At 49.1% G+C, this 27,374-nt stretch overlaps 1 protein-coding gene across 1 annotated transcript in view; it reads left to right on the forward strand.

Annotated features, from left to right (window-relative positions):
• The window catches only part of LOC139242828 (scavenger receptor cysteine-rich domain-containing protein DMBT1-like), a gene marked incomplete at both ends in the record, with an annotated part of 59,014 nt that overhangs the window by 17,058 nt on the left and 14,582 nt on the right, over positions 1-27,374 (forward strand). The gene's annotated exons all lie outside the window — the stretch shown is intronic.

Here is a 27,374-nt window from a genome sequence, read left to right on the forward strand (position 1 = left end):
TTCACGCCCACTGCACACAATCCCAATGGACCCAAAGCCTTTCCCATTCAATCCCACTGCACACAACCCCAATGGACCCAAACCCCTTCCGATTCACTCCCACCGAACACAATCCCAATGGACTCATACCGCTTCCCATTCACTCACACTGTACACAATCCCAATGGACCCAAACCCCTTCCCTTTCACTCACACTGTACACAATCCCAATGGACCCAAACCCCTTCCCTTTCACTCACACTGCCACAATACCAATGGAGCAAACCCCTTCCCATTCACTCCCACTCTACACGATCCCAATGGATCCAAACCCCTTCACTCCCACCGTACACAATCCCAAGAGACAGAAATCCCTTTGCATTCACTCCCACTGTACACAATGCCAATGGACCAAAACCCCTTCCCATTTATTCCCACCATACACAATCCCAATGGATCCAAACACCTTCCAATTCACTCCCACTGTACACAATCCCAATGGACCCAAACACCTTCCAATTCACTCCCACTGTTAACAATCCCAATGAAACCCAAACCCTTCCCATTCATTCCCACCGTACACAATCCTAATGGACCCAAACCCCATCCCATGTCCTCCCACTGTACACAATCCCATTGGACCCAAATCCCTACCCTTTCATTCCCACTGCCACAATTCCAATGGGCCCAATCCCCTTTCCTTTCAGCCCCTTGTACACAATCCCAATGGCCTCAGACCCTTCCGATTCACTCAAATTCGACACAATCCCAATGGACCCAAACCCTTTCCCATTCACTCCCACCGTCAACAATCCCAATGGCCCCATACCCTTACTATTCACTCCCACTGTACACAGTCGCAATGGACCCAAACTCCTTCCCATTCACTCCCACTGTACACAATCCCAATAGATCCAAACTCCTTCCCATTCACTCCCACTGTACACAATCCCAATGGACACAAACCGCTTCCCATTCAATCCCAATGAACACAATCCCAATGGAACCAAACCCTTTCCTATTCACTCTAACTGTACACAATCCCAATGAATCCAAACCCATTCCTATTCACTCAAACTCTACACAATCCCAATGGATCCAAACCCCTTCCCATTCACTTCCACTATACACAATCCCAAGAGACCCAAATCCCTTCGCATTCACTCCCACTGTACACAATCCCAATGGATCCAAACGCATTCCCATTCACTCCCACCATACACAATCCCAATGGACACAACCCCTTCCCATTTACTCACTCTATACACAATCCCAATGGACTCAAACCGCTTCCAATTCACTTCCACTATACACAATCCCAAGAGACCCAAATCCCTTCGCATTCACTCCCACTGTACACAATCCCAATGGACACAAACCCCTTCCCATTCACTCCCACCGTACACAATCCCAATGGACCCAAACCCACTTCCCATTCACTCCGACCATACACAATCTCAATGGAACCAAACCCCTTCCTATTCACTCTCACTGTACACAATCCCAATGGAAGCAAACCTCTTTGCATTCACTCAAACTCTACACAATCCCAATGGATCCAAACTCCTTCCCATTCACTCCCAATGTACACAATCCCAATGGACCCAAATCCCTTTGCATTCACTCCCACCGTACACAATCCCAAGGGATCCAAACCCCTTCCCTTTCACTCCCACTGTACACAATCCCAATGGTTCCAAAACCCTTCCCATTCACGCTCACTGCACACAATCCCAATGGACACACACCCGTTCCCATTCACTCCGACCGGACACAATCCCAATGGACACACACCCGTTCCCATTCACTCAGACCGTACACAATGCCATTGGACACACACCCATTCCCATTCACTCCCACTGTGCACAATTCCAATGGACCCAATTCCCTTCCCATTCACTCCCACCATACACAATCACAATGGACCCAAAGCCCTTCCCATTCACTCCCACTGTACACAATCCCAATGGTCCCAAACCCTTTCCCATTCACTCCCACCGTACACAGTCCTAATGGACCCAAATCCCTTCCCATTTACTCCCACTGTACACAATCCTAATGTACACAAACCCCTTCCCTTTCCCTACCACTGTACACTATCCCAGTGGACCCAACCCCCTACCCCTTCACTGCCACTGTACACAATCCCAATGGACCCAAACCCCTTCCCATTCACTCCCACTGTACACAATCCCAATGCTCCCAAACCCCTTCCCATTCACTCCCATTCTACACAATCCCAATGGACCAAAACCACTTCCCATTCACTCCCACCGTACACAGCCCCAATGGACCCAAACCCCTTTCAATTCACTTCCACTATACAAAATCCCAATGGACACAAACTCCTTTCCCATTCACTCGCAGTGCACAGAATCCAAATGGATCCAAACCCCTGTCCATTCACTCCCACCGTACACAATCGCAATGTACACAAACCCCTTCCCATTCTACACAATCCCAATGTACACAAACCCCTTCCAATTCACTCCCACTGTACACAATCCCAATGGACGCAACCCCCTTCCCATTCACTCCCACCGTACACAATCCCAATGGACGCAACCCCCTTCCCATTCACTCCCACTGCACACAATCCCAATAGACCCAATTAACTTCCCAAATTACTCCCACCGTACACAGTGCTAATGTACATAAACCCCTTCCCATTCACTCCCACTGGACACAATCCCAATGGACCTAAACCCCTTCCCATTCACTCCCACTGTACACAATCCCAATGGAACCAACCCCTTCCCATTCACTCCAATTCTACTCAATCCCAATGTACACAAACCCCTTCCCATTCACTCCCACTGTGCACAATCCCAATGGACGCAAACAGCTTCCCATTCACTCCCACTGTACACAATCCCAATGGACCCAAACCGATTCCCATTCACTCACCCTGTACACAAATGCAATAGACTCAAACCCCTTCCCATTCACTCCCACTGTACACAATCCCAATCGACCCAACCCCTTCCCATTCACTCCCATTCTACACAATCCCAATGTGCACAAACCCTTTCCCATTCACTCCCACTGTACACAATCCCAATGGACGCAAACCCCTTCCCATTCACTCCCACTGTACACCGTCCCAATGGAACCAAACCCCTCCCCATTCACTCCCACCGTTCACAATCCCAATGGACCCAAATCCCTTCCCATTCACTCCCACCGTACACAATCCCAATGGACCAAAATCCCCTCCCATTCACTTCCGTTGTACACAATCCCAATGTACACAAACCTCCTCCCATTAACTCCCACTGTACACAATGTCAATGGACCCAAACCCCTTCAAATTCACTCCCACCGTACGCAATCCCAATGGACCCAAACCCCTTCCCATTCACTCCCACCGTACACATTCCCAATGGATCCAATCCCCTATCCCTTCACTGCCACTGTACACAATTCCAATGGACCCAAACCCCTTCCCATTCACTCCCACTGTACACCGTCCCAATGGACCCAAACCCCTTCCAATTCACTCCCAACCGTGTACAATCCCAATGGAAACAAACCCCCTCCCATTCATTTCCTTGTACGCAATCCCAATGTACACAAAACCCTTCCCATTCACACCCACCGTATACAGTCCCAATGGACCCAAACCCCTTCCCATTCACTCCCACTGTACACAATCCCAATGTTCACAAACCCCTTCCCATTCACTCCCATTGCACACAATCCCATGGACCCAAACACCTTCCCATTCACTCCCACCGTACCCAATCCCAATGCACCCAATCCCCTTCCCATTCACTCCCACTGTACAGAATCCCAATGGAACCAACCCCTTCCCATTCACTCCCACTGTACACAATCCCAATGGATCCAAACCCCTTACCATTCACTCCCACTGTACACAATTCCAATGGACCCAAACCTTCCCATTCACTCCCACCATACGCAATCCCTATGGACCCAAAGCCATTCCCATTCATTCCCACTGTGCACAATCCGATTGACACAAACCCCTTCCCTTTCACTCCCAATGTACACCATCCCAATGGACCAAAACCACTACCCATTCACTCCCACTGTACACAATCCCGATGGTCCCAAAACCTTTCCCATTCACTCCCACCGTACACAGTCCTAATGGACCCAAATCCCTTCCCATTCACTCCAACTGGACACAATCACAATGGAACTAAAGCCCTTCCCATTCACTCCCACTGTACACAATCCCAATGGAACTAAACCCCTTCCCATTCACTCCCACTGTACACAATCCCAATGTACACAAACCCCTTCCCATTCACTACCACTGTACACAATCCCAATGGACCTAAACCCCCTCCCATTCACTCCCATTCTACACAATCCCAATGTACACAGACCCTTTCTCATTCACTCCCACTGTACACAATCCCAATGGACCCAAACACCTTCCCATTCACTCCTACTGTACACCATCCTAATGGACCCAAACTTTTCCCATTCACTCCCACCATACGCAATCCCAATCGACCCAAAGCCCTTCCCATTCACTCCCACTGTGCACAATCCGATTGACACAAACTCCTTCCCTTTCACTCCCAATGTACACAATCCCAATGGACCAAAACCACTGCCCATTCACTCCCACTGTACACAATCCCACTGGTCCCAAACCCCTTCCCATTCACTCCCACCGTACACAGTCCTAATGGACTCAAATCCCTTCCCATTCACTCCCACTGTTCACAATCCCAATGGAACTAAACCCCTTCCCATTCACTCCCATTGTACACAATGCCGAGGTACACAAAACCCTCCCCATTCACTCACACTGCCACAATCCCAATGGACCCAAACCCCATCCCATGTACTCCCACTGTACACAATTCCAATAGACCCAAAGCCTTTCCCATTCACTCCCACTGTACACAATCCCAATGGCCCCATACCCTTATTATTCACTCCCACTGTACACAGTCCCAATGGACCCAAACCCCTTCCCATTCACTCTCACCGGACACAATCCCAATGGAACCAAACCCCTTCCCATTCACTCCCACCGTACACAATCCCAATGGACCCAAACCCTCTCCCATTCACTTCCACTGTACACAATCCCAATGTACACAAACCCCTTCCCATTCACTCCCATTGTACACAATCCCAATGAACACAAACCCCTTCCCATTCACTCCCACTGAACACAATCCCAATAGACCGAAACCCACTCCATTCACTCCCATTCTACACAATCCCAATGTACACAGACCCTTTCCCATTCAGTCCCACTGTACACAATCCCAATGGAACTAAACCCCTTCCCATTCACTCCCACTGTACAGAATCCCAATGTACCCAACCCCTCCCCATTCACTCCCACTGTACAGAATCCCAATGGACTCAACCCCTTCCCATTCACTCCCATTCTTCACAATCCCAATGTACACAGACCCTTTCCCATTCACTCCCACTGTACACAATCCCAATGGACCCAAACCCCTTCCCATTTACTCCCACCGTACACAATCCCAATGGACCCAAACCCCTTCCCATTCACTCCCACCGTACACAATCCCAATGGACCAAACCCTTCCCATTCACTCCCACTGTACACAATCCCAATGGACCGAAACACCTTCCCATTCACTCCCACTGTGCACAATCCCAATGGAACAAAGCCCCTTCCCATTCATTGCCACTGTACACAATCCCAATAGACCCAAACATCTTCCCATTCACTCCCACTTTACACAATGCCAATGGACACAAACCCCTTCCCATTCACTCCCACTGTACACAATCCCAATGAACCCAAAACCCTCCCCATTCACTCACACTGCCACAATCCCAATGGATCCAAACCCCTTCCCATTTACTCCCACAATACCCAATCCCGATGGACTCAAACACCTTCCATTTCACTCCCACCATACACAATCCCAATGGACCAAAAGTCCTTCCCATGCACTCCCACCGTACACAATCCCAATGGACCCAAACTCCTTCCAATTGACTCCCACTGTACACAATTCCAATGGACCCAAACGCCTTCCCATTCACTCCCACCATACACAATGCCAATGGACACAAACCCCCTCCCATTCACCTCCATTGTACACAATCCCAATGTACACAAACCCCTTCCCATTCACTCCCGCCGTACACAGTCCCAATCGACCCAAATCCCTTCCCATCCACTTCCACTGTACACAATCCCAATAGACACAAACATCTTCCCATTCACTCCCACTTTACACAATGCCAATGGACCCAAACCCTTTCCCATTCACTCCCACCATACACAATCCCAATGAACCCAAAATGCTCCCCATTCACTCACACTGCCACAATCCCAATGGATCCAAACCCCTTCCCATTTAATCCCACCATATCCAATCCCAATGCACCCAAAACCCTTCACATTCACTCCCACCGCACACAACCCGAATAGACCCAAACCCCTTCAAATTTACTCCCAGTGTACACAATCCCAATGGACCCAAACTCCTTCCCATTCACCCAACCGTACACAATCCCAATAGACACAAATCCCTTCCTATTCTCTCCCACTGTGCACAATCCCAATGGACCCAAACCCCTTCCCATTCACTCACACCGGACACAATCCCAATGTAACCAAACCCCTTCACATTCTCTCCCAATGTACACAATCCCAATGGACCCAAACCCCCTTCCCATTCACTCCCATTGTACACAATCCCAATGTACACAAACCCCTTCCCATTCACTCCCACTGTACACAATCCCAATGAAACCAAAACCCTCCCCATTCACTCACACTTCCACAATCCCAATGGATCCAAACCCCTTCCCATTTACTTCCACCATACCCAATCCCAATGGACCCAAACCCCTTCCCATTCACTCCCACTGTACACAATCCCAATGAACCCAAAATGCTCCCCATTCACTCACACTGCCACAATCCCAATGGATCCAAGCACCTTCCCATTCACTCCCACTTTACGCAATGCCAATGGACCCAAACCCCTTCCAATTTACTCCCACCATACACAATCCCAATGGACCCAAGCCCCTTCCCATTCACTGCCACTGTACACAATCCCAATAGACCCAAACATCTTCCCATTCACTCCCACTTTACACAATGCCAATGGACCCAAACCCCTTCCCATTCATTCCCACTGTACACAATCACAGTAGACCCAAACCCCTTCCCATTCACTCCCATTCTACACAATCCCAATGTGCACAAACCCCTTCCCATTTACTCCCACTGTACACAATCCGAATAGACCCAAACCCCTTCAAATTCACTACGAGCATACACAATCCCAATGGACCTAAACCCCTTCCCATTCACTCCCACTGCACACAATCCCAATGTACCCAAACCCCTTCCCATTCACTCCCAATGTACACAAACGCAATGGATGCAAACCCCTTCCCATTCCCTCCCACTGTACACAAATCCTTCCCATTCACTCCCACTGCACACAATCCCAATGGACCCATACCCTTATTATTCACTCCCACTGTACACAGTCCCAATGGACCCAAACCCCTTCCCATTCACTCTGACCGGACACAATCCCAATGGACCCAAACCCCTTCCCATTCACTCCCACCGTACACAATCCCAACGGACCCAAACCCCCTCTCATTCACTTCCATTGTACACAATCCCAATGTACACAAACCCCTTCCCATTCACTCCCATTGCACACAATCCCAATATGCGCAAACCCCTTCCCATTCATTCCCACTGAACACAATCCCAATGGACCCAAACCCACTCCCATTCACTACAATCCCAATGTACACAGACCCTTTCCCATTCAGTCCCACTGTACACAATCCCATTGACACAAACCCCTTCTCATTCACTCCCACTGAACACAATCCCATTGACACAAACCCCTTCCCATTCACTCCCACTGTACACAATGCCAATGGACCCAAGCCCCTTCCCATTCACTCCCACTGTACACAATCCCAATGGACCCAAACACCTTCCCATTCACTCCTACTGTACACAATCCCAATGGACCCAAACCCTTCCGATTCACTCCCACCATACGCAATCCCAATCGACCCAAAGCCCTTCCCATTCACTCCCACTGTGCACAATCCGATTGACACAAACTCCTTCCCTTTCACTCCCAATGTACACAATCCCAATGGACCAAAAGCACTGCCCATTCACTCCCACTGTACACAATCCCACTGGTCCCAAACCCTTTCCCATTCACTCCCACCGTACACAGTCCTAATGGACCCAAATCCCTTCCCATTCACTCCCACTGTACACAATCCCAATGGAACTAAACCCCTTCCCATTCACTCCCATTGTACACAATCCCAATGTGCACAAAACCCTCCCCATTCACTCACACTGCCACAATCCCAATGGACTCAAACCCCATCCCATGTACTCCCACTGTACACAATCCCAATAGACCCAAAGCCTTTCCCATTCACTCCCACTGTACACAATCCCAATGGCCCCATACCCTTATTATTCACTCCCACTGTACACAGTCCCAATGGACCTAAACCCCTTCCCATTCACTCCCACCGTACACAATCCCAATGGACCCAAACCCCTTCCCATTCACTCTCACCGGACACAATCCCAATGGACCCAAACCCCTTCCCATTCACTCCCACCGTACACAATCCCAATGAACCCAAACCCCCTCCCATTCACTTCCATTCTACACAATCCCAATGTACACAGACCCTTTCCCATTCACTCCCACTGTTCACAATCTCAATGGACACAGACACCTTTCCATTCACTCCCACTGTACAGAATCCCAATGGAACTAAACCCCTTCCCATTCACTCCCACTGTACACAATCCCAATGGACCCGAACCCTTCCCATTGACTCCCACCATACGCAATCCCAATGGATCCAAAGCCCTTCCCATTCACTCCCACTGTGCACAATCCGATTGACACAAACCCCTTCCCTTTCACTCCCAATGTACACAATCCCAATGGACCAAAACCACTGCCCATTCACTCCCACTGTACACAATCCCACTGGTCCCAAACCCCTTCCCATTCACTCCCATTGCACACAATCCCAATGTACCAAAAACCCTCCCCATTCACTCACACTGCCATAATCCCAATGGACCCAAACCCCATCCCATGTACTCCCACTGTACACAATCCCAATAGACCCAAAGCCTTTCCCATTCACTCCCACTGTACACATTCCAATGGACTCAAACCCCTTCCCATTCACTCCCACCGTACACAATCCCAATGGACCCAAACCCTCTCCCATTCACTTCCATTGCACACAATCCCAATGTACCTAAAACCCTCCCCATTCACTCACACTGCCATAATCCCAATGGACCCAAACCCCATCCCATGTACTCCCACTGTACACAATCCCAATAGACCCAAAGCCTTTCCCATTCACTCCCACTGTACACAATCCCAATGGCCCCATACCCTTATTATTCACTCCCACTGTACACAGTCCCAATGGACCTAAACCCCTTCCCATTCACTCCCACCGTACACAATCCCAATGGACCCAAACCCCTTCCCATTCACTCTCACCGGACACAATCCCAATGGACCCAAACCCCTTCCCATTCACTCCCACCGTACACAATCCCAATGAACCCAAACCCCCTCCCATTCACTTCCATTCTACACAATCCCAATGTACACAGACCCTTTCCCATTCACTCCCACTGTTCACAATCCCAATGGACACAGACACCTTTCCATTCACTCCCACTGTACAGAATCCCAATGGAACTAAATCCCCTTCCCATTCACTCCCACTGTACACAATCCCAATGGACCCGAACCCTTCCCATTGACTCCCACCATACGCAATCCTAATGGATCCAAAGCCCTTCCCATTCACTCCCACTGTGCACAATCCGATTGACACAAACCCCTTCCCTTTCACTCCCAATGTACACAATCCCAATGGACCAAACCCTCTCCCATTCACTTCCATTGTACACAATCCCAATGTACACAAACCCCTTCCCATTCACTCCCATTGTACACAATCCCAATGAACACAAACCCCTTCCCATTCACTCCCACTGAACACAATCCCAATGGACCGAAACCCACTCCCATTCACTCCCATTCTACACAATCCCAATGTACACAGACCCTTTCCCATTCAGTCCCACTGTACACAATCCCAATGGAACTAAACCCCTTCCCATTCACTCCCACTGTACAGAATCCCAATGGAACTAAACCCCTTCCCATTCACTCCCACTGCACACAATCCCAATGGACCCAAACCACTTCCCATTCACTCCCACTGTACACAATCCCAATGGTCCCAAATCCCTTCCCAATCACCCCCACCATACACAATCCCAATGGACCCAAACCGATTCCCATTCGCTCACCCTGTACACAATTCCAATGGACCCAAACCCCTTCCCATTTACTCCCACCATACACAATCCCAATGGACCCAAACCCCTTCCCATTCACTCCCACTGTACACAATCCCAATGGACCCAAACCCCTTCCCATTCACTCCCATTGTACACAATCCCAATGGACCAAACCCTTCCCATTCACTCCCACTGTACACAAATGCAATGGACCCAAACCCCTTCCGATTTACTTCCACTATACATAATCCCAATGGTCCCAAACCCCTACTCATTTACTCCCACCATACACAATCCCAATGGACCCAAACCCCTTCCAATTGACTCCCACTGTACACAATTCCAATGGACCCAAACGCCTTCCCATTCACTCCCACCATACACAATCCCCATCGACACAAACCCCTTCCCATTCACCTCCATTGTACACAATCCCAATGTACACAAACCCCTTCCCATTCACTCCCATCGTACACAGTCCCAATCGACCCAAATCCATTCCCATTCACTCCCACTGTACGCAATCCCAATGTACACAAACCCCTTCCCATTCACTCCCACTGTACACAATCCCATGGACCCAAACATCTTCCCATTCACTTCCACTGTAAATAATCCCAATGGACCCAAACCGATTCCCATTTACTCCCACCATACACAATCCCAATGGACCCAAACACCTTCCCATTCACTCCCAATGTGCACAATCCCATTGGACCCAAACACCTTCCCATTCACTCCCAATGTGCACAATCCCATTGGACCCAAACACCTTCCCATTCACTTCCACTGTACACAATCCCAATGAACCCAAACTCCTCCCCATTCATTCACACTGCCACAATCCCAATGGACCCAAACCCCTTCGCATTCATTCCCTCTGCAACAATCCCAATGGACCCAAACCACTTCGCATTCATTCCCTCTGCAACAATCCCAATGGACCCAAACCCCTTCGCATTCATTCCCTCTGCAACAATCCCAATGGACCCAAACCCCTTCGCATTCATTCCCTCTGCAACAATCCCAATGGACCCAAACCCCTTCGCATTCATTCCCTCTGCAACAATCCCAATGGACCCAAAGCCCTTTCCTTTCACCTCCATTGTACACAATCCCAATGGACCCAAACCCCTTCCCATTCACTGCCACTGTACACAATGCCAATGGAACCAAACCTCTTCCCATTCACTCCCACTGTACACAATGCCAATGGACCCAAACCCCTTCCCATTCACTTCCACTGTACACAATCCCAATGAACCCAAACTCCTCCCCATTCATTCACACTGCCACAATCCCAATGGACCCAAACCCCTTCGCATTCATTCCCTCTGCAACAATCCCAATGGACCCAAACCACTTCGCATTCATTCCCTCTGCAACAATCCCAATGGACCCAAACCCCTTCGCATTCATTCCCTCTGCAACAATCACAATGGACCCAAACCCCTTCGCATTCATTCCCTCTGCAACAATCCCAATGGACCCAAACCCCTTCGCATTCATTCCCTCTGCAACAATCCCAATGGACCCAAAGCCCTTTCCTTTCACCTCCATTGTACACAATCCCAATGGACCCAAACCCCTTCCCATTCACTGCCACTGTACACAATGCCAATGGAACCAAACCTCTTCCCATTCACTCCCACTGTACACAATGCCAATGGACCCAAACCCCTTCCCATTTACTCCCACCAAACACAATCCCAATGGACCCAAACACCTTCCCATTCACTCCCAATGTGCACAATCCCATTGGACCCAAACACCTTCCCATTTACTCCCACCATACACAATCCCAATATACCCAAACCCCTTCCCATTCACTCCCACTGTACACAATCCCAATGAACCCAAAACGCTCCCCATTCACTCACACTGCCACAATCCCAATGGATCCAAACCCCTTCGCATTCACTCCCACTTTACACAATGCCAATGGACCCAAACCCCTTCCAATTTACTCCCACCATACACAATCCCAATGGACCCAAACCCCTTCCCATTCACTGCCACTGTACACAATCCCAATAGACACAAACATCTTCCCATTCACTCCCACTTTACACAATGCCAGTGGACCCAAACCCATTCCCATTCATTCCCACCATACACAATCCCAATGAACCCAAAACGCTCCCCATTCACTCACACTGCCACAATCCCAATGGATCCAAACCCCTTCCCATTTAATCCCACCATACCCAATCCCAATGCACCCAAAACCCTTCCCATTCATACACACTGTACACAATCCCAATAGACCCAAACCCCTTCCCATTCACTCCCACCGTACACAACCCGAATAGACCCAAACCCCTTCAAATTTACTCCCAGTATACACAATCCCAATGGACCCAAACCCCTTCCCATTCACTGCCACTGTACACAATCCCAATAGACACAAACATCTTCCCATTCACTTCCACTTTACACAATGCCAATGGACCCAAACCCTTTCCCATTCACTCCCACCATACACAATCCCAATGAATCCAAAACGCTCCCCATTCACTCACACTGCCACAATCCCAATGGATCCAAACCCCTTCCCATTTAATCCCACCATACCCAATCCCAATGCACCCAAAACCCTTCCCATTCATACACACTGTACACAATCCCAATAGACCCAAACCCCTTCCCATTCACTCCCACCGTACACATCCCTAATAGACCCAAACCCCTTCAAATTTACTCCCAGTGTACACAATCCTAATGGACCCAAACTCCTTCCCATTCACTCACACCGGATACAATCCCAATGTACACAAACCCCTTCACATTCACTCCCAATGTGCACAATCCCAATGGATGCAAACAGCTTCCCATTCATTCCCACTGTACACAATTCCACTGGACTCAAATCCATCCCATTCACTCCCACTGTACACAATCGCAATGGACCCAAGCCTTCCCATTCACTCCCACTGTACACAATCGCAATGGACCCAACCCCTTCCCATTCACTCCCATTCTACACAATCCCAATATACCCAAACCTCTTCCCATTCACTCCCACTGTGCACAATCCCAATGAAACCAAAACCCTCCCCATTCACTCACACTTCCACAATCCCAATGGATCCAAACCCCTTCCCATTTACTTCCACCATACCCGATCCCAACGGACCCAAACCCCTTCCCATTCACTCCCACTGTACACAATCCCAATGAACCCAAAACGCTCCCCATTCACTCACACTGCCACAATCCCAATGGATCCAAACCCCTTCCCATTCACTCCCACTTTACGCAATGCCAATGGACCCAAACCCCTTCCAATTTACTCCCACCATACACAATCCCAATGGACCCAAACCCCTTCCCATTCACTGCCACTGTACACAATCCCAATAGACCCAAACACCTTCCCATTCACTCCCACTTTACACAATGCCAATGGACCCAAACCCCTTCCCATTCATTCCCACTGTACACAATCCCAATAGACCCAAATCCCTTCCCATTCACTCCCACTGTACACAATCCCAATGTACCAAAATCTCTTCCCATTCACTCATCTGTGCACAATCCCAATGGACCCAACCCCTTCCCATTCACTCCCACTGTACACAATCCCACTGGACTCAAATCCATCCCATTCACTCCCACTGTACACAATCACAATGGACCCAAGCCTTCCCATTCACTCCCAGCGTACATAATCCCAATGGACCCAGCCCCTTCCCATTTACTCCCACTGCACACAATCCGAATAGACCCAAACCCCTTCAAATTCACTACGAGCATACACAATCCCAATGGACCTAAACCCCTTCCCATTCACTCCCACTGTACACAAACCCAATGGACCTAAACCCCTTCCCATTCACTCCCACTGTACACAATCCCAATGGACCTAAACCCCTTCCCATTCACTCCCACTGTACACAATCCTAATGTACCCAAACCCCTTCCCATTCACTCCCACTGTACACATTGCCAATGTAACCAAACCCCTTCCCATTCACTCCCAATGTACACAATCCCAATGTACCCAAACCCCTTCCTATTCGCTCCCACTGTACACATTGCCAATGTAACCAAACCCCTTCCCATTCACTCCCAATATACACAATCCCAATGGATGCAAATCCCTTCCCATTCCCTCCCACTGTACACAATCCCACTGACACAAATCCTTCCCATTCACTCCCACTGCACACAATCCCAATGGACCCGAACCACTTCCCATTCACTCCCACTGTACACAATCCCAATGGACCCAAACCCTTCCCATTCACTCTCACTGTACACAATCCCAATGGACCTAAGCCTTCCCATTCACTCCAAGTGTACATTATCCCAATGTACCCAAACCCCTTCCCATTCACTCCCACCGTACACTATCCCAATGGACCCAACCCCCTTCCCCTTCATTACCAGTGTACACAATCCCAATGGTCCCAAACCCTTTCCCATTCACTCTCAACGGACACAGTCCCAATGGACCTAAACCCCTTCCCATTCACTTCCATTGTACAAAATCCCAATGGACACAAACTCCTTTTGCATTCACTCCCACTGCATGGAATCCTAATGGACCCAAAACCCTTTTCATTCACTCTCACCGTACACAATCCCAATGTACACACACCCCTTCCCATTCACTCCCAATGTAAACAATCCCAAAGACCCAAAACCGTTCCCATTCACTCCCACTGTACACAATCCCAATAGACCCAAACATCTTCACATTCACTCCCACTGTACACAATGCCAATATACCCAAACCCCTTCCAATTTACTCCCACCATACACAATCCCAATATACCCAAACCCCTTCCGATTCACTCCCACTGCACACAATCCCAATGAAATCAAAACCCTCCCCATTCACTCCCACGGTACACAATCCCAATGGACCCAAACCCCTTCCAATTCACTCACACTGCCACAATCCCAATATACCCAAACCCTTCCCATTCACTCCCACTGTACACACTCCCAATGAAACCAAAACCCTCCCCATTCACTCCCACCATACGCAATCCCAATGGACCCAAAGCCCTTCCCATTCATTCCCACTGGACACAATCCGATTGACACAAACCCCTTCCCTTTCACGCCCAATGTACACAATCCCAATGGACCAAAACCACTGCCCATTCACTCCCACTGTACACAATCCCAATGGTCCCAAAACCCTTCCCATTCACTCCCACCGTACACAGTCCTAATGGACCAAAATCCCTTCCCATTCACTCCCAATGTACACAATCCCAATGGACCCAAACCCCTTCCTATTCACTCCCACTGTACACATTGCCAATGTAACCAAACCCCTTCCCATTCACTCCCAATGTACACAATCCCAATGGATGCAAATCCCTTCCCATTCCCTCCCACTGTACACAATCCCACTGGACACAAATCCTTCCCATTCACTCCCACTGCACACAATCCCAATGGACCCGAACCACTTGCCATTCACTCCCACTGTACACAATCCCAATGGACCCAAACCCTTCCCATTCACTCTCACTGTACACAATCCCAATGGACCTAAGCCTTCCCATTCACTCCAAGCGTACATTATCCCAATGTACCCAAACCCCTTCCCATTCACTCCCAACGTACACTATCCCAATGGGCCCAACCCCCTTCCCCTTCATTCCCAGTGTACACAATCCCAATGGTCCCAACCCCTTTCCCATTCACTCTCAACGGACACAGTCCGAATGGACCTAAACCCCTTCCCATTCACTTCCATTGTACAAAATCCCAATGGACACAAACTCCTTTTGCATTCACTCCCACTGCATGGAATCCTAATGGACCCAAAACCCTTTTCATTCACTCTCACCGTACACAATCCCAATGTACACACACCCCTTTCCATTCACTCCCAATGTAAACAATCCCAAAGACCCAAAACCGTTCCCATTCACTCGCACTGTACACAATCCCAATAGACCCAAACATCTTCACATTCACTCCCACTGGACACAATGCCAATGGACCCAAACCCCTTCCAATTTACTCCCACCATACACGATCCCAATATACCCAAACCCCTTCCGATTCACTCCCACTGCACACAATCCCAATGAAATCAAAACCCTCCCCATTCACTCCCACGGTACACAATCCCAATGGACCCAAACCCCTTCAAATTCACTCACACTGCCACAATCCCAATATACCCAAACCCTTCCCAATCACTCCCACTGTACACACTCCCAATGAAACCAAAACCCTCCCCATTCACTCCCACCATACGCAATCCCAATGGACCCAAAGCCCTTCCCATTCATTCCCACTGTACACAATCCGATTGACACAAACCCCTTCCCTTTCACTCCCAATGTACACAATCCCAATGGACCAAAACCACTGCCCATTCACTCCCACTGTACACAATCCCAATGGTCCCAAAACCCTTCCCATTCACTCCCACCGTACACAGTCCTAATGGACCAAAATCCCTTCCCATTCACTCCCACTGTACACAATCCCAATGGAACTAAACCCCTTCCCATTCACTCCCACTGTACACAATCCCAATGGAACTAAACCCCTTCCCATTCACTCCCACTGTACACAATCCCAATGGACCTAAACCCCCTCCCATTCACTCCCATTCTACACAATCCCAATGTACACAGACTCTTTCCCATTCACTCCCACTGTACACAATCCCAATGGACACAAACACCTTCCCATTCACTCCTACTGTACACAATCCCAATGGATCCAAAGCCCTTCCCATTCACTCCCACTGTGCACAATCCGATTGACACAAACCCCTTCCCTTTCACTCCCAATGTACACAGTCCCAATGTACACAAACCCCTTCCCATTCACTCCCATTGTACACAATCCCAATGAAACCAAAACCCTCCCCATTCACTCCCACGGTACACAATCCCAATGGACCCAAACCCCTTCCAATTTACTCACACTGCCACAATCCCAATATTCCCAAACCCTTCCCATTCACTCCCACTGTACACACTCCCAATGAAACCAAAATCCTCCCCATTCACTCCCACCATACGCAATCCCAATGAACCCAAAGCCCTTCCCATTCATTCCCACTGTACACAATCCGATTGAAACAAACCCCTTCCCTTTCACTCCCAATGTACACAATCCCAATGGACCAAAACCACTGCCCATTCACTCCCACTGTACACAATCCCAATGGTCCCAAAACCCTTCCCATTCACTCCCACCGTACACAGTCCTAATGGACCCAAATCCCTTCCCATTCACTCCCACTGTACACAATCCCAATGTACACAAACCCCTTCCCATTCACTCCCACTGTACACAATCCCAATGGACCTAAACCCCCTCCCATTCACTCCCACTGTACACAATCCCAATGGACCTAAACCCCCTCCCATTCACTCCCACTGTACACAATCCCAATGGACCTAAACCCCCTCCCATTCACTCCCATTCTACACAATCCCAATGTACACAGACTCTTTCCCATTCACTCCCACCATACGCAATCCCAATGGATCCAAAGCCCTTCCCATTCACTCCCACTGTGCACAATCCGATTGACACAAACCCCTTCTCTTTCACTCCCAATGTACACAGTCCCAATGTACACAAACCCCTTCCCATTCACTCCCATTGTACACAATCCCAATGAACACAAACCCCTTCCCATTCACTCCCATTGTACACAATCCCAATGTACCAAAAACCCTCCCCATTCACTCACACTGTCACAATCCCAATGGACCCAAACCCCATCCCATGTACTCCCACTGTACACAATCCCAATAGACCCAAAGCCTTTCCCATTCACTCCCACTGTACACAATCCCAATGGACCCATACCCTTATTATTCACTCCCACTGTACACAGTCCCAATGGACCCAAACCCCTTCCCATTCACTCTGACCGGACACAATCCCAATGGACCCAAACCCCTTCCCATTCACTCCCACCGTACACAATCCCAATGGACCCAAACCCCCTCTCATTCACTTCCATTGTACACAATCCCAATGTACACGAACCCCTTCCCATTCACTCCCATTGCACACAATCCCAATGTGCACAAACCCCTTCCCATTCACTCCCACTGTACACAATGCCAATGGACCCAAGCCCCTTCCCATTCACTCCCACTGTACACAATCCCAATGGATCCAAACCCCTTCCCATTTACTTCCACCATACCCAATCCGAATGGACCCAAACACCTTCCAATTCACTCCCACTGTACACAATCCCAATGGACCCAAAATCCTTCCCATTCACTCCACCATACACAATCCCAATGGACCCAAACCCCTTCCAATTCACTCCCACTGTACACAACCCCAATGGACCCAAACCCCTTCCCATTCACTCCCACCGTACACAATCCTAATGGACCCAAACACCTTCCCATTCACTTCCGGTGTACGCAATCCCAATGTACACAAAACCCTTCCCATTCACACGCACCGTACACAATCCCAATCGACCCAAACCCCTTCCCATACACTCCCACTGTGCACAATCCCAATGCTCCCAAACCCCTTCCCATTCACTTCCATTGTACACAATCCCAATGGATCCAACCCTTTCCCATTCACTCTCATTCTACACAATCCCATTGGACCCAATTCCCTTCCCATTTACACCCACCGTACACAGTCCTAATGGACCCAAATCCCTTCACATTCACTTCCATTGTACACAATCCCAATGGACCCAAACACCTTCCCATTCACTCCCACCATATGCAATCCCAATGGACCCAAACCCCTTCCCATTCACTCCCACTGTGCACAATCCGATTGACACAAACCCCTTCCCTAACACTCCCACTGTACACAATCCCAATGGTCCCAAAACCCTTCCCATTCACTCCCATTGTACACAATCCCAATGAAACCAAAACCCTCCCCATTCACTCCCACGGTACACAATCCCAATGGACCCAAACCCCTTCCAATTTACTCACACTGCCACAATCCCAATATTCCCAAACCCTTCCCATTCACTCCCACTGTACACACTCCCAATGAAACCAAAATCCTCCCCATTCACTCCCACCATACGCAATCCCAATGAACCCAAAGCCCTTCCCATTCATTCCCACTGTACACAATCCGATTGAAACAAACCCCTTCCCTTTCACTCCCAATGTACACAATCCCAATGGACCAAAACCACTGCCCATTCACTCCCACTGTACACAATCCCAATGGTCCCAAAACCCTTCCCATTCACTCCCACCGTACACAGTCCTAATGGACCCAAATCTCTTCCCATTCACTCCAACTGTACACAATCCCAATGGAACTAAACCCCTTCCCATTATCTCCCATTGTACACAATCCCAATGTACACAAACCCCTTCCCATTATCTCCCATTGTACACAATCCCAATGTACACAAACCTCTTCGCATTCACTCCCACTGTACACAATCGAAATGGACCTCAAACCCCTCCCATTCACTCCCATTCTACACAATCCCAATGTACACAAACCCTTTCCCATTCACTCCCACTGTACACAATCCCAATGGACCTAAACCCCCTCCCATTCACTCCCATTCTATACAATCCCAATGTACACAGACCCTTTCCCATTCACTCCCACTGTACACAATCCCAATGGACGCAAACCCCTTCCCATTCACTCTCACTGTACAAAATCCCAATGGACCCAATCCCCTCCCCATTCACTCCCACTGTACAGAATCTCAATGGTCCCAAATCCCTTCCCATTCACTCCCACCGCACACAGTCCTCATGGACCCAAATCCCTTCCCATTCACTCCCACTGTACACAATCCCAATGGATGCAAACAGCTTCCCATTCACTCCCACTGTCCACAATCCCAATGGTCCCAAAACCCTTCCCATTCACTCCCACCGTACATAGTCCCAATGGACCCAAACCCCTTCCAATTCACTTCCATTATACAAAATCCCAATGGACACAAACTCCTTTCCCATTCACTCCCAGTGCACGGAATCCAAATGGATCCAAACCCCTTACCATTCACTCCCACTGTACACAGTCCTAATGGACCCAAATCCCTTCCCATTCACTACCACTGTACACAATCTCAATGGTCCCAAATCCCTTCCCATTCACTCCCACTGTACACAATCCCAATGGACACAAACCGCTTCCCATTCACTCCCATTCTATACAATCCCAATGGTCCCAAAACCCTTCCCATTCACTCCCACCGTACATAGTCCCAATGGACCCAAACCCCTTCCAATTCACTTCCATTATACAAAATCCCAATGGAACACAAACTCCTTTCCCATTCACTCCCAGTGCACAGAATCCAAATGGATCCAAACCCCTTACCATTCACTCCCACCGCACACAGTCCTCATGGACCCAAATCACTTCCCATTCACTCCCATTGTACACAATCCCAATGGATGCAAACAGCTTCCCATGCACTCCCACTGTCCACAATCCCAATGGAACTAAACCCCTTCCCATTCACTCCCACTGTACACAATCCCAATGGACACAAACCGCTTCCCATTCACTCCCACTGTACAGAATCCCAATGGACCCAACCCCTTCCCATTCATTCCCATTCGACACAATCCCAATGTACGCAAACCCCTTCCCAGTCACTCCCACTGTGCACAATCCATTTGACACAAACCCCTTCCCATTCACTCCCACTGTACACAATCCCAATGGTCCCAAACCGCTTCCCATTCACTCCCACTGTACACAATCCCAATGGTCCCAAATCCCTTCCCATTCACTCCCACCGTACACAGTCCTCATTGACACAAACCCCTTCCCATTCACTCCCACCGTACAGTCCCAATGGACCCAAACCCCTTCCAATTCACTTCCATTGTACAAAATTCCAATGGACACAAACTCCTTTCCCATTCACTCCCAGTACACGGAATCCTAATGGACCCAAACACCTTCCATTCACTCCCACTGAACACAATCCCAATAGACGCAAACCCCTTCCCATACACTCCCACTGTACACAATCCCAATGCTCCCAAACCCCTTCCCATTCACTCCCGTTGTACACAATCCCAATGGTAACAACCCTTTCCCATTCACTCTCATTCGACACAATCCCATTGGACCCAATTCCCTTCCCATTTACACCCACCGTACCCAGTCCAATGGACCCAAATCCCTTCCCATTCACTTCCATTGTACACAATCCCAATGGACCCAAACCCCTTCCCATTCACTCCCACTGGACACAATCCCAATGGACCTAAACCCTTCCCATTCACTCCCAGTGGACACAATCCCAATGTACACAAACCCCATGCACACAAATCCCTTCCCATTCACTCCCACTGTACACATTCCCATGGACCCAAACACCTTCCCATTCACTCCCACCGTACACAATCCCAATGGACCCAATCCCCTTCCCATTCACTCCCACTGTACAGAATCTCAATGGAACCAACCCCTTCCCATTCACTCCAATTCTACACAATCCCAATGTACGCAAACCCCTTCCTATTCACTCCCACTGTACACAATCCCAATGGACCCAAACTCCTTTCCGTTCATTCCCACTATGCACAATCCCAATGGACCCAAATCGATTCCCATTGGCTCACCCTGTACACAATCGCAATGGACCCAAACCCCTTCCCATTCACTCCCACTGTGCACATTCCCAATGGAACTAAACCCCTTCGCATTCACTCCCACTGCACACAATCGAAATGGACCTAAACCCCCTCCCATTCACTCCCATGCTGCACAATCCCAATGTACACAGACCCTTTCCCATTCACTCCCACTGTACACAATCCCAATGGACCTAAACCCTCTCCCATTCACTCCCATTCTACACAATCCCAATATACACAGACCCTTTCCCCTTTCCCATTCACTCCCACCGTACACAGTCATAATGGAACTAAACCGCTTCCCATTCACTCTCACCGTACACAATCCCAATGGACCCAAACCACTTCCCATTCACTCCCACTGTACACAATCCCAATGGTCCCAAATCCCTTCCCATTCACTCCCACCGTACACAGTCCTCATGGACCCAAATCCCTTCCCATTCATTCCCACTGTACACAATCCCAATGGATGCAAACAGCTTCCCATTCACTCCCACTGTCCACAATCCCAATGGTCCCAAAACCCTTCCCATTCACTCCCACCGTACACAAACCCAATGTACACAAACCCCTTCCCATTCACTTCCATTATACAAAATCCCAATGGACAGAAACTCCTTTCCCATTCACTCCCAGTGCACGGAATCCAAATGGATCCAAACCCCTTTCCATTCACTCGCACCGTACACAATCCCAATGTACACAAACCCCTTCCCATTCACTCCTACTGTACACAATCCCAATGGACCCAAACACCTTCCCATTCACTCCCACCATACACAATCCCAATGCACACAAACCCCTGCCCATTCACTCCCACTGTACACAATCCCATGGACCCAAACACCTTCCCATTCACTCCCACCATACACAATCCCAGTGAACCCAACCCCCTTCCCATTCACTCCCATTCTACACAATCCCAATGTACACAAAAACCTTCCCATTCACTCCCACTGTACACAATCCCAATGGGCACACACTCCTTTCGCATTCACTCCCAGTGCACGGAATCTGAATGGAACCAAACCCCTTTCCATTCACTCCCACTGTACACAATCCCAATGGTCCCAAACCCCTTCCCATTTACTCCCACCGTACACAGTCCCAATGGACGCAAACCCTTCCCATTCACTCCCACCGTACACAGTCGTAATGGAACTAAACCCCTTCCCATTCACTCCCACCGTACACAATCCCAATGGACCCAAACCACTTCCCATTCACTCCCACTGTACACAATCCCATTGACACAAACCCCTTCCCATTCACCCCCACAGTACACAATCCCAATGGACCCAAATCTCTTCCCATTCACTCCCACCGTACACAGTCCTCATGGACCCAAATCCCTTCCCATTCACTCCCACTGTACACAATCCCAATGGAAGCAAACCCTTCCCATTCATTCTCACTATACACAATCCCAATGGACCCAAACCCCTTCCCATTCACTCCTACTGTACACAATCCCATGGACCTAAATCCCTTCCCATTCACTCCCACTGTACACAATCCCAATGGATGCAAACAGCTTCCCATTCACTCCCACTGTCCACAATCCCAATGGTCCCAAAACCCTTCCCATTCACTTCCACCGTACATAGTCCCAATGGACCCAAACCCCTTCCAATTCACTTCCATTATACAAAATCCCAATGGACACAAACTCCTTTCCCATTCACTCCCAGTGCACGGAATCCAAATGTATCCAAACCCCATTCCATTCACTCCCACCGTACACAATCCCAATGTACACAAACCCCTTCCCATTCACTCCCAGTGCACGGAATCCAAATGTATCCAAACCCCATTCCATTCACTCCCACCGTACACAATCCCAATGTACACAAACCCCTTCCCATTCACTCCCAGTGTACACAATCCTAGACCTATACGCCTTCCCATTCACTCCCACTGTACACAAACCCAATGTACACAAACCCCTTCCCATTCACTTCCATTATACAAAATCCCAATGGACACAAACTCCTTTCCCATTCACTCCCAGTGCACGGAATCCAAATGGATCCAAACCCCATTCCATTCACTCCCACCGTACACAATCCCAATGTACACAAACCCCTTCCCATTCACTCCTACTGTACACAATCCCAATGGACCCAAACACCTTCCCATTCACTCCCACCATACACAATCCCAAAGCACACAAACCCCTTCCCATTCACTCCCACTGTACACAATCCCATGGACCCAAACGCCTTCCCATTCACTCCCACCATACACAATCCCAGTGGACCCAACCCCCTTCCCATTCACTCCCATTCTACACAATCCCAATGTACACACACTTCTTTCGCATTCACTCCCAGTGCACGGAATCTGAATGGAACCAAACCCCTTTCCATTCACTCCCACTGTACACAATCCCAATGGTCCGAAACCCCTTCCCATTTACTCCCACCGTACACAGTCCCAATGGACGCAAACCCTTCCCATTCACTCCCACCGTACACAGTCCCAATGGACGCAAACCCCTTCCCATTCACTTCCATTGTACTAAATCCCAATGGACCTAAACCCCTTCCCATTCACTCACACTGTACACAATCCCAATGTACACAAACCCCTTCCCATTCAATCCTACTGTACACAATCCCAATGGACCCAAACCCCTTCCCATTCATTCTCACAATACACAATCCCAATGGACCCAATCCCCTTCCCATTCATTCTCACTATACACAATCCCAATGGACCCAAACCTCTTCCCATTCACTCCTACTGTACACAATCCCATGGACCCAAACCCCTTCCCATTCACTGCCACTGCACGGAATCCTAATGGACCCAAACCCCTTCCCATTCACTCCCACCATACACAATCCCAATGGACCCAAACCCTTTCCAATTCACTCCCAATGTACACAATCCCAATGGAACAAAACCGCTTCCCATTCGCTCCCACTGTACACAATCCCAATAGACCGAAACCCTTTCCCATTCACTCCCACTGTACACAATCCCATGGACCCAAACCCCTTCCCATTCACTCCCACCGTACACAATCCCAATGGACCCAATCCCCTTCCCATTCACTCCCACCGTACACAATCCCAATGGACCCAAACCCTTTCCCATTCACTCCCACTGTACACAACCCCAATGGACCCAAACCCTTTCCCATTCACTCCCACTGTACACAATGCCAATGGACCCAAACCCCTTCCCATTCACTCCCACCGTACACAATCCCAATGGACCCAATCCCCTTCCCATTCACTCCCACCGTACACAATCCCAATGGTCCCAAAGCCCTTCCCATTCACTCTCACTGTACGCAATCCCAAAGGTCCCAAAGCCCTTCCCATTCACTCCCACCGTACACAACCCCAATTGAACAAAACCCCTTTCCATTCTCTTCCACTGTACACAATCCCAAAGGATGCAAACCCTTTCCCATTCACTCCCACTGTACACGATCCCAATGGAACCAAACCCCTTCCCATTCACTCTCACCGTACACAATCCCAATGGACCCAAACCCCTTCCCATTCACTCCCAGTGTACCCAATCCCAATGGAACCAAACCCCTTCCCATTCACTCCCACTGTGCCCAATCCCAATGGAACCAAACCCTTTCCCATTCACTCCCACTGTACACAATCCCAATGGACCCAAACCCCTTCCCATTCACTCCCACTGTACACAATCCCAATGGACCCAAATCCCTTCCCATTCACTCCCACTGTACACATTCCCAATGTACCCAAACCCCTTCCCAATCAAATCAGAAATACAATTTCTCAATTTGCGGATGACACCAAATTGAGGTGTTTGTCAATACCGAGGAGTACTGCAACAAATTACAGGTGGACATTAATAAGTTTGTGAAATGGGCAAATAACCTGCAAATGAATTTCGGCACAGATCAATGTGAGGGGTCATATTTTGGTCGGAAGACTAGAGAGGTCACTTATTATTTGGAGGTTGCGAGTCTCGATGGTGTAGAGGAACAGAGGGATCTCGGACCACAAATACACAAATCACTTAAAGTTGCGACACAGGACTGCAAGGCCATAAAAAGCAAACCAGGAACTAGGGTTTATTTCTCGAGGTACAGAATTGGAATGTAGGGAATTTATGTTAAATGTGTATCAAACCTTGGTTAGACCACACTTGGAGCACCGTGCACAGTTCTGGTCTCCATATCCCTGATTAGACCACACTTGGAACACCGTGCACAGTTCTGGTCTCCATATACCTGGGTTAGACCACACTTGGAACACTGTACACAGTTCTGGTCACCATATACCTGGGTTAGACCACACTTGGAGCACTGCACACAGTTCTGGTCTCCATATACCTGGGTTAGACCACACTTGGAGCATTGTGTACAGTTCTGGTCTCCATATACCAGGGTTAGACCACACTTGGAGCACTGTGCACAGTTGTGGTCTCCATATACCTGGGTTAGACCACACTTGGAGCACTGTGCACAGTTGTGGTCTCCATATACCTGGGTTAGACCACATTTGGAGCACCATGCACAGTTCTGGTCTCCATATACCTGGGTTAGACCACACTTGGAGCACCGTGCAGTTCTGGTCTCCATATACCTCGGTTAGACCACACTTGGAGCACTGTGCACAGTTCTGGTCTCCATATACCTGGGTTAGACCATACTTGGAGCACTGTGCAAAGTTCTGGTCTCCATATACCTGGGTTAGACCACACTTGGAGCACTGTGCACAGTTCTGGTCTCCATATACCTGGGTTAGACCACACTTGGAGCACTGTGCACAGTTCTGGTCACCATAAAAAGGATATTAAGACACTGGACAGGGTGCAGAGAAGATTTACAAGGACGATACCAGTAATGCGAGGGTTTACATATCAGGAGAGGATGAACAGGCCGGGTCTCTTGCCTCTTGAGGCGTGACCTAATCGAGGTGTTTGAAACGATGGAAGGTTTTGATCGAGTGGATACAGAGAGAACGTTCCCACTTGTGGGGAAGAGTATAACGAGAGGGTATCAATATAAGACAGTCACTCGGAAACCCAATGGGAAATTCAGGAGAAACCTCTTTACCCAGGGAGGGCTGAGAATGTGGAACTCACTCCCACAGGGAGGGGTTGAGGCGAATAGTATCGAGGCATCTAAGGGGAGGCTGGAGGAGCCGATGAGGGAGAAGGGAACAGAGGGTTATGCCGATAGATTGAGATGGGGAAAGGCGGGAGGAGGCTCGAGTGGAGAATAAACGCCGGCACGGACTGGTTGGGGCCGTATGGGCTGTTTCATAAGAACATAAGAAATAGGGGCCAGGAGTCGGCCATTCGGCCCCTCGAGCCTGCTCCGCCATTTAATACGATCATGGCTGATCCGATCATGGACCCAGCTCCACTTCCCTGCCCGCCCCCTTATCAGTTAAGAAACTGTCTATCTCTGTCTTAAATATATTCAATGTCCCGGCTTCCACAGCTCTCTGAGGCAGCGAGTTCCACAGATTTACAACCCTCTGAGAGAA

This window comes from Pristiophorus japonicus, unplaced genomic scaffold (genome assembly GCF_044704955.1).
Source record: "Pristiophorus japonicus isolate sPriJap1 unplaced genomic scaffold, sPriJap1.hap1 HAP1_SCAFFOLD_1482, whole genome shotgun sequence".
Classification (NCBI taxonomy): domain Eukaryota; kingdom Metazoa; phylum Chordata; class Chondrichthyes; family Pristiophoridae; genus Pristiophorus; species Pristiophorus japonicus.